Raw genomic sequence first — 10,714 nt, 5'->3', positions numbered from 1 at the left:
TACAAAACACTTCATAAATATTCATCCAAAACAATATCACCCACAATTTTTTTTGCATGGTTCTTGCTTAACATAATTACCATTCAGGAGCACATACATATCTAAGTGTAAAAGACCTCTTCCTCTCAGCTATGGCATTTCCGCACGGACTGCTTCTCTTCCTACTTCGTTTGAATACTGTCTTAACTGTATCCAGATCAAGCTGAGACTCAATAAGCAAATAAGGACCAAACACATCCCAGATAATCCAACTAATCCCTAGTTTACCAATGCATGCATACTTCCTTATGAATTACCAAAACTCGAATGCAACACAAAGTATACCTTCCATGTCTAGGCACATCAGAACTGAACACCAGACTTGTTTTTGCTCCCGGCATGTCTACTCTCAGACTACAATAAAGCCGTCTTTCAGATGGATCCTTCCCTTCCTCATGTGCTCTTGCTTTGCCATCTTCTACCTCATCACAAATTTGTGAAAAACTTTTGTCAACTCATTTATGTAGGTTCCGTGTAAAATATATCACTCACCACCATTTATTTTACAGAAAATAATATACGGTAATTCAGTGCTGCATACAAAATTTTGTGACAGTTTATGTAAGCTTAAATGGAACACACTGTTCTGTGTCTTGTATGCAAATTAAGCACTGCCCTGTATCTAAGAAGAAACTTTATAATCCAGAAACAATTTAATTTAGTGCGAGTCTCATCTATGTTCAATAAAAGCTATGGCATCTCCACAAAATATGTACACTTTTGGCTTCATGTACCCCATATTCTCTATAATAATACAAATTTCTTTTCTCATACTCTTGATCTGTAGCTTCCTACATATATTCCTTCCATTTCAGAGATTTATACACATATTAATTTGTTAGGTACAGACAGTTTTAATTTACCCTAAGCAAAACCCCATTAAATGGTCCATATAATGGTTTTGCCATCTCTATGATGCAACCTATAATTTAAACAAACAATAGGGTTTGGATCACTTATTAATACATTGCTAAAATAAAGGACAATTTCCCAGGTTACTTCTATTTCCTGTATCACTTCGCTATAGTTTAGTGTCCAGAAACTTTCAGTATCTTTCCCATTTTTTCATTTCCATTTGTTTTCCTTTCACAGAGCACAAAGACTCTTACCATCTTTTTTCCTAAGTAAACCACATCAAAAATAAAGAAATGGTACAGCTGTTTAAAATCTTACCATAACAGTAGATGTCATTTTCTTCACTGTTGCAGTACTCTTTGCAATACGGATCCCCTGCCAAGGATAGCCTGATGTCTGGCCAGTATACAAAAGTCTTTAGGTTGTAATGGGTACACCGTACATCTCACGTATGCTTCCTGTGCACGGAGTAGGTCATAAAGTTGACGTCCCATCCTCAGAACTGAAACTCCAAAAGGGACGATAGTCCGAGGATACTAGAAGGTAACAAGCACATCCAGAAGGAAAAAAGGACGAGGGGAGAAGAGGGAGGGAATACTGCAACAGTGAAGAGAAGGAAGTCTACTGTTATGGTAAGATTATACATAACTTGTACTACGTCGTTCCATATCACTGCTGCAGTATTCTTTACAATAGGGAGAGTACAATAGCTCAGGAAGAAATAAGGGCCAGCATAACCCTCTAGGAAGCCATGGAGAATGGCTCTAGCAGAAACAGTTCTGGTCCTAGAAATCAAATCAAACTTATAGTGCTTGGTAAATGTATGTATATTAGTCCAGGCAGCTGCCTCAAGAATAGAATCAGCATCCAAATCACTGAAAAAAAGCACCCGAAGAAGCCACAGCCCTAGGAGAATGAGCCTCAGCAGAAAGAAGGCTCGTCCCATGAAAATAATAGCAAAAAGAAATGGCGTTAGATAGCTAAGAAGAAATGATTTGCTTGGAAACAGCCAAACCTAAAGACCTAGGATGAAAAAAAAACAAAAAAGCGGTTCAGATTCATGAAAAGCATCATTCTTATGCAAATAATATCAGAGTTGTCTATGCAAATCGAAAGTGTGCAAAACCTCACTACCAGACTGCGGAGAAGGGAAAAATGTTGGTAAATGAACAGACTGATTAAGAGACAACTCATTAACCAACTTGGGCATAAAAGAAAGGATTAGTACAAAGGGACACCCTGCCCTTAGGAAAAACTAAAAAAGAAGGAACAGCCATAAGGGCTTGCAGCTCAGACACCTGTCTGGCAGAAGTTTGAGCCAAAAGAAGAACAGTCGTCCAAGAACAATGTTGTAAGGAAGCTGAAGCAGCACGCTCAAAAGGAGCTTGACAAAATTTATTCAAAACAAAATTAAGGTCCCAGGAAGGAAGGAAGGAGTGGCTTCCTGGAAAGCCTAATGTGAAGGATGCCTTTAAGAAATTGTTTGGCCTTGAATCTAGAGCCTAAAGGGGAAGTCAATGGCATACAAGTAGAGATAGCTGACAGGTGGGCCCTAAAAGAAGAATATGTCAAACCAGCATTGAGCAAGTCACACAAATGAGAGAGAATCAAAAGAACATCCACAGTAAGTAGATCCTGTTATAAGGAAGACAAATAGAAAATCTCTTTCATTTGGATAAATAAGATTTCCTAGTACTGGGATTCCTGGCCTCATGTAGGACCCAAAGCATGTCTTCAGAAAAAAATGTGTCTGAATGGGATCAAAACCCTATGACCCACAATGTCAGCTGAACAGTGGACAGGTGGGGATATATGAGAGACCCCTTGACTTGTGTGAGTAGGTACGCCCTGTGAGGTAACTTGTGATGAATGCCCATGGATAGATGCAGAAGAGGGAACCAATGTTGACTGGGCCAAAAGGGAGTCACCAGCAAAATTTTGGGAGAATTCTGTTTTATTGAACAAGACTTTAGGAATGAGATGAAAAGGAGGGAAAGCATAAAGAAACATTCCCTTCCAAGAAAGAGAGAGGGTGCCCACCTTTCAGGCCAGAAGGCAAAATAGAGCAAGTACTTGTTCAGAGGGGAGGCAAACAGATCTACTTGAGGATTACCCCACTGGTGGACAATGTCCAGAAACACATCCCTGTGAAGTACCCACTTGTGGGATTGTGTTATGGACCTGTTTATAGAGAATCTGCCACTATTTTCTGATATCAGGGAATGTAAACTGCCTGAAGGGTCACCTGATACTAGACAGGTAGATCCCAAACCTGAACGTCTAACCTGCACAGGACAGAAGGCTTTGTTCCCCTTGCTTGTTGACATACCACATAACTGTGGTATTGTCTGCGAGAATCTTGAGGGGCCCTGAAAGGAAAAGAGAATGAAAAGCCTGAAGAGGCATAAGATGAACCAGAAGAAGAGCGGTTGTCACTTTGACACTGATGTGGTCTTTTCTTTGTCTAAGAGACGAAAGGTCGTGCACTTTCAGAGGGCCAAAGGAGGACCCCCATCCCACATCCAAGGCATCTGTGAAAAGTTCCTAAGAGGGGAGTTGTGGTTGAAAAGGAAGCCCTGAGTTGAGGGACAACTGATGAATTCACCACTGAAGTTCCAGCTTGAAGCATGGAAGTAGAGCAACTAGAAAATCTGAAGGATGAGAATGTTGCAGCCAAACTGACTTTAGAAACCACTAGAGTTTTCTCATGTGCAACGTGGCTATAGGGAGGATAGGAATGGTACAAGCCATGAAACCCAGAGTCTTCAGAAATTTTCTGGCTGCAACTGAAGCCAGAGAAAAAAGGGACTGAAAGAAAGCAATGAGAGTTAAAGCTTTGGGAGGAGGCAGGGATGCCAGCGTTGGAACAGACTGCATTCTGCATCCCAGAAAAACATGATCCTAAGAAGTCAGGAAAGACTTTTGGAAATTTACAGTAAACCCCAAGCTTTGCAGGACAGAAAAAAGTAAGTGTAGATGCAGAAGCAGGATCTCTGAACAGGAGGCCTGAATGAGCAGGTCTTCAAGATAAGGAAAGATTTGTACTCCCCTCATCTTGCAAAAGACAATCACAGGAGCGAGACATATGGTGAAGACCCCTGGGGCAGTAGACATGAAACGTAAAAACTTCCTGAAAAGGGGATAACTAGGAATGTACACATAAGCATCCTTGAGATCCAGAGAAACTAGAAAAGCCTGAGGAAGCAGCAGGAGAAACAAGGTTTGAAGGGAAAGCACCTGAAAGGAAGGCATCTTTAAAAAGGTGTTTAGCTGAGAGAGCTGCAGAATGGGTCTCCAGGTACCTTTTTCCTGGGGACCACAAACATTATAGAGTAAAACCCCTTCCCCTCTGAGGAGATAAACTTCTTGACTTGTTCCCTGAGCCAGCAGGCCCTGAAAAACACCTGGAAAAAAGGGCAATTGTTCCTGTGGAGGCTGAGGAATGCCCTAAAAGGGGGAAGAAATTTCCAAACAATGTAATAACCCTGGTGAATTATGGAAAGAACCCAGAAGTCTTGGGTAATCTTTAGCCAAACAGGAAGGAACAGAGACAGGTATATTGAAAGAGGAACGTGACTGAAAAGAACAGGACAAGGACAGTCAAACAGCACCTGGTTTGTCAGAAAAAGGAGGCTTCTGAGTAGGAGAAGTTGGGGTAGCCTTAGCAGGGGAAGCCCTTCTACAACCTGCAAGACCATCTACAGACAAAGGCAGCCTTGTTAGGATAATTCCTCTGAAACTTGGGAACAGGTGAATCCAAAATATGCTTCAACTCCTGTAAGCCCTTACAGGGACTTAAACAACTCTGCAGCAGCAGCACCAAACAAATGTTTACTATCCAGAGGAGCATCCATCAGTTTAGCCTTGATATCATCCGACAAAGTCTGAAGTCTGAGCCAGGAATACCTTCTCAAAAGAGGAAACATCAGCTGCATTTAATGGAATTCCAAGCCACTTGGGAGGATGTCCCTAGCAAGGCAAGAGCAGAGGCCTTCCCCTCAGAATCAGGGACTTCTGAAATAGCCTGACAGACTTCAGACAGAAGAGCCAAAAGATATCTGGTCACGTGTCTGATAGTTAACAGCTCTAAAGGCTAGGTTAGCAGAAGTATACACCTTCTTATCCAGCCTCTAAATGGTTCTGCATCCTTATCAGATGGAAGCAACTTAGTGGAAGGCAACAATTTGGAGGGCATATCAGAAGCAACTGACACTACAGAAGGGTCAGCAGAGGGATGCTTATAAAGACACCTGTAGTCATCAGTCACTTTATAAAACCTATCAGGTTTTTTGGGAGCAGGGGGTTGGGGATGAGGAGCTTGAGAAAGCAGTGGAAAATGGATTCATCAAGGCAGCAAGAACAGAAGGTGGGCCCAGGAAAAGTACAGTTTTGTACCTACCATAAATGTAGATGTTTGAAGATCCACATTGCTGCAGTCCTTACTTATGGGTAGTCCGCTGTCCTCGGTCGGCCCGAATACCAAAGTATTAGGCTGACGTCGGTCATGGGCGCTCAGATCTGACATCAGAGCGTCAGGGTATAAAAGCGCATGACCGACGTCATATCCTCAGTCTTTTCTTGCCCCAGATGTCAGAAGGCCCTAAAAAGAAAGGCCACAGCCAAAAACAGAATACCTCCCAAAAACAGGCCCAACAACAACCATCACCCAAACCATATAACCATGCCAAACTACAGTGGGGAAGGAGGGAGGGTAAATTGGACTGCAGCAATGTGGATCTTCGAACATCTACATTTATGGTAGGTACAAAACTGTACTATGTTCTTCATCTCACATTGCTGCAGTCCTTACTTATGGGTAGAATCCCAAAGCAACGGGAAAGGGAGGATGGCAAAATCATAAAGCATTAGGGGCTGCTAAAATGCCCTGTAAAATTGCAGTGGCAAATCCAGCCCTAGACTTAGAATAAAGAGGAAGGTGGTAATGTTTAGAAAAAGTATGTACAGAACTCCAAGTAGCTGCTTCCAAAATATCTTTTGTAGCTACCCCCCTTAGAAAGGCAGTAGAGGTGGCAGTAGCTCTAGTGGAATGAGGTCTGATTCCAGCCGGAATCTCCTTACCATGATGGGAATAACAGAAAGAAATACAAAACCCAATCCACTTAGAAATAGTTTGTTTTGAAACAGGTTTACCCTGAGAACCCAAAGCAAAAGAAACAAACAACTGTTGAGACTGTCTGAACTCCTTGGTTCTGCTCAAATAATAACGCAACTACCTGTGAATATCCAAAGTATGCAAAATCTTCTCCCCTTTATTTTGGGGGTTTGCATAAAAAGTAGGCAAATGAATAGTTTGGTTTAAGGCCACACTAGAAACCACTTTAGGCATAAAGGAAGGATTAGTATGCAAAGATACCCTATCCTTATGAAAAATCAGGAAAGGCTCCACTGCCATAAGGGCCTGTAATTCAGAAACCCTTCTCGCAGAAGTAATGGCCAACAAAAAAGCAGTTTTCCAAGACAAGTACTTTAACTCGGCCGTAGCTGCAGGCTCAAAAGGTTGTAGAGTAAGTTTTTCCAACACAAAATTGAGATCCCAAGCAGGAGTAGGAGCTCTACGTGGGGGTCTTATGTTCTTTGCCCCTCTAAGAAATTGCTTAAACAAAGGATGAGAGAATAAAGGAGGGTCACAATCATAGTGAGCAGAAATGGCTGCAGCATGAATCTTTATAGAGGAGAAAGACAAACCTTTGTCCAGTAACTCAGTAAGATATTGAAGAGAAGCACTTAAATTAGGCTTGGAAACATCAAAATCCTTCTCTTTGCTCCAAATAAAAATCTCCTCCATTTATCAGCATAAACTTTCCTTGTACTAGGCCTTCTGGCCTCCAAAATAACATTCAAAACTTGTTGTGGCAGCTGAGACCCTCCAGGGTCTAAAACAGAATATGCCAAGCTGTTAGATGCAGAGACTGAATCCTGACATTGAGGAAGTGACTGCCCTCCTGAGACAAAAGATGCGGAATCAAAGGTAGAGGCCATGGAGGCTCCCTTACTAAACTTCTCAGAAGTGGGTACCAGTGCTGTCGAGGCCAATCCGGTGCTATCAGAATCATGGATGGTTTGTCTTGTCTGGCCTTCAAGAGTACCTTGGGGAGGAGAGGCAGAGGTGGAAAGGCATAGACATGAAGATTGTTCCAACTGAATGATAGAGCATCCACCTTCCAAGCTGTGTGATGAAACCTTTTTGTGCAAAACTTTGGCAACTGGTAATTTAGTGGAGAAGCGAACAGATCTATGTCTGGAGTCCCCCATAACACTGTCAACTGCTGGAATACATGAGGATCCAATTTCCACTCGTGAGGATCCACCATCTGTCTGCTCAACACATCTGCTAAGGAGTTCTGTGCTCCTGGCAGATACCTTGCTTGAAGATTGAGGTGTAAACTGAGAGCAGTCTCCCACAAAATCATCGCTTGCCTGCAAAGTGGGTATGAATGGGTTCCCCCTTGCTTGTTGATGTACCACATGACAGTAGTGTTGTCTGTTTGAATCAACACCTGCCCTGGGTGAAGTAAATCCTTGAAAGCCATTAATGCAAACTGGACTGCTAACATCTCCTTCAAGTTGATATGCAAATGTTGAAGTCTGACAGGCCACGTGTCTTGCACCCATTTTCCATTGAGGTGTGCTCCCCAAGCCTTGTCCGAGGCATCTGTCGTTAGAATCTGACTCGCCTCTGGTCGGGTCACAGAGAGTCCCTTGTTTAGGTGACATTCCTGAGCCCACCACAAAAATTCCTTCTGAATGCAAGGTATTATCTGAATGACAGTGTCTAGATCTTGGCAGTGTTGTGTCCATACATTTTTGAGATACCATTGAAGCTTTCTCATATGCAGTTTGGCATTGGGAAGCACCAGAATACAAGATGCCATGAACCCCAAGGCTTGAAGGACTGTCCTTGCAGTCAGCCTGGACTGTAGAGACATTTGATGGAAATAAAGAGAAAGGCTTCTTTGTTTGTCCGGGGTCAAAAAAGCCATCTGGGAAGCTGTATTCAGTCTCACACCCAGAAAGCACATGTCCTGAGAGGGTACTAGACTGGACTTTGTTTCGTTCACAGAATACCCTAGGCATCTTAACACTACCATCACATATTGTAGATGATGAAGAAGTTCGTCTTTGTCTTGAGCAATAATCAGGCAATCGTCCAAATAAGGATAAATCTGTATTCCTCTTAACCTGAAAAGGCTATCACTGGAGCCAGAACCTTTGTGAACACTCTGGGCGCAGTAGATAAGCCAAAGGGCAATGCAGAGAACTGATAATGTAAATTTCCAGCTCGAAAACGCAGGTACCTCCTGCAACTGGGCCTGATAGGAACATGAAGATAAGCCTCTTTGAGATCCAGAGTTACCATCCAGTGGTCTTTTCCCAACAGAGGTAAAAGCTGTTGTAACGTCAGCATCTTGAACTTTGGAATGTCCAGATAAGTGTTGAGGATAGATAAATCCAAAATCAGTCTCCACGTGTGCCCTTTCTTTGGAACTAGAAACAGGCGAGAGTAAAATCCTAGGCCCACTTCTGCCAGAGGAACTGGCTGTATAGCTCCCATTTGAAGAAGTAAAGAAATCTGTTTGTGAGCCTCTAACCTTTGCCGAGGAGGAACATCTGGCATGCCTTTGAAAGGAGGCAATGTATGGAAATAAAACTTGTAGCCTCGGTTTATGATGTCCAATACCCATTTGTCCTGGGTGACTAAAAGCCAGTTTTGCTTGAAAAGTGCTAACTTTCCTCCCAAAGGAGCTGCCAGGCAAGAGGAATCTGGCAGCTGAAAATGCAGGTCATTGGGCCTGTTTACGAAAGGACTGGCCCCTGCCCTCACCTGCAGACTGTGCAGGCGAACTCCATGTTCTAGGTCTGAAGGAACTTTGAGCTCTGCCCCTACCACGTCTAGATCTGCCCCTAGACTGAGAATCAGAAGAAGGATAAGTCCATCCTTTAGTAGGCCAATTTCTACTAAACTTTGGAGGTTGCACCTGCAAAAAATCTTTAACAGTCTGCATAGACTTAGCCTTGTCCTCCATTTTCTTCAATACAGACTCTACAGGAGGACCAAACAAAACTTCAGACTGTAAAGGGGCATCCAGAATTCTAGTCTTAACATGCTCAGACAAATTCTGATCCTTAAGCCAGGCGTGCCTTCGAATAACTGAACCAGTGGCAGCCACCCTAGAAGAAGCCTGTACAGCATCAAAGCCACACTGTAAAGAATGCTTGCCCACCTGTTCAGAGACATGCACCAAATCCTGCAGTTCTTTACACTCAATACCCTCTGCTAAAGCATCCACTTTAGATTTTAGCTGAGAAAGGAGGAAATTCTGATATTTCAACATATGAAACTGGCAATTTAAAGCCCTCATTGCTAACGTAGAAGAGGTATACACCTTCTTACCCCATCTATCCAAAGCTCTAGCTTCCTTATCTAGAGGCACCGGATTTTTTACAACAGAAGCTCTAACACCCTTAGGCCCCTGACTAATAGTTTCTGGGTCTGCCCTAGGACTTTTATACAGATATTTATGAGCCTCAGGCACCCTGTAATACCTGTCTGGTTTGACTGGCGCAGGAGGCACAGAATCTGGGTTAAGGGAAGCCTCCAAGAAAACATCTTGAACAACATCCAAAACTGGAGGTATAGCTAAGGGTCTATGCTGTGGTAAAAACAAAAATTCCCTAAGCCTTTTCCGAGAATCAGAGAAATCCTGTCCTTCCCACTTAAAATGCTCCCTCATGGAATGTAAAGTTTCTGAAAAAGAAAAATCCTCAGGAGGAGAAGCAGAAGGAGAGGAATCCTCTGCATCAGAATCCGAATAAGGAGGAAAATCTCGAATGTCTTCCACAGAAGACTCTGAATCATCTGAGGCCTGCTCCAAACTTTCCAACTCTAGCTCTACCCTGGGCCTCTTATCAGGAGGGGGCATAGAACCTCTAATTAAAGTAATCAAATCTTCTGCCATTTTAAGCATGTGCTTTTTAGGCACTGACCCTGAGGAACCAGGACTGACACCAGAGGAAGGCAAAACAGACCTACCCTTAGAAGGAGCCTTAGAAATAGTAGCAGAAGGCCTAACCACCCTAGGCACAGTAGGGAGAATAGTAACCTGTGAGGCCCCTTCAGCCTGACCTGAGTCCTGTGAAGCCACCTCTTGCAAAATCAAAGTTTCCCCCTGAGTCTCAACAGAAACTTCAGCCGGATCCACCTGTTCCCCTGTAACTTCTAATGGACCGGCGTCCGAAACGGACGAATCATCCTGCCTAGGCTTCACAGATTTGTCTTTGCGCTTCTTCGCGGAAGCGGGCGTCGGAGGATCCGACGGCATATTATAATTACACCGCTTGCCAAAGACTAACCTAGCGCAATCTAACCTCCGCTTTATAGTGCGCTTATTGAACCTAGCACAAAACCGACACCCGACTACGTCATGCTCCGGTCCCAAACAAGGAATACAAAGTGAGTGGTAATCCCTATGCGGTATTTGTTTCCCACAAGAAATACAATTATTCACTTTTTCTGACATCCGGTAAATAACTGAGGCAAGAAAAAACAAAAATATTCCCCAACGGGGTACTTAGCCCAACTTGGTATCGGTCTGAAACTCCGAATTCGAAAAATTTCAGAACGCCGAACGGCACTTGCAACGCTGCTTCTGCATCGGACCATGCGGCAAAAAAGACTGAGGATATGACGTCGGTCATGCGCTTTTATACCCTGACGCTCTGATGTCAGATCTGAGCGCCATGACCGACGTCAGCCTAATACTTTGGTATTCGGGCCGACCGAGGACAGCGGACTACCCAT

At 43.4% G+C, this 10,714-nt stretch overlaps 1 protein-coding gene across 1 annotated transcript in view; it reads right to left on the bottom strand.

Annotated features, from left to right (window-relative positions):
• DDX23 (DEAD-box helicase 23) overlaps positions 1-10,714 on the bottom strand; it is a 497,343-nt gene that overhangs the window by 347,739 nt on the left and 138,890 nt on the right. The window lies entirely within an intron of this gene.

This window comes from Protopterus annectens, chromosome 9.part0, assembly GCF_019279795.1.
Source record: "Protopterus annectens isolate FY-2018-M chromosome 9.part0, PAN1.0, whole genome shotgun sequence".
Lineage (NCBI taxonomy): Eukaryota > Metazoa > Chordata > Ceratodontiformes > Protopteridae > Protopterus > Protopterus annectens.
This window is presented reverse-complemented; position numbering and strand designations above follow the sequence as displayed.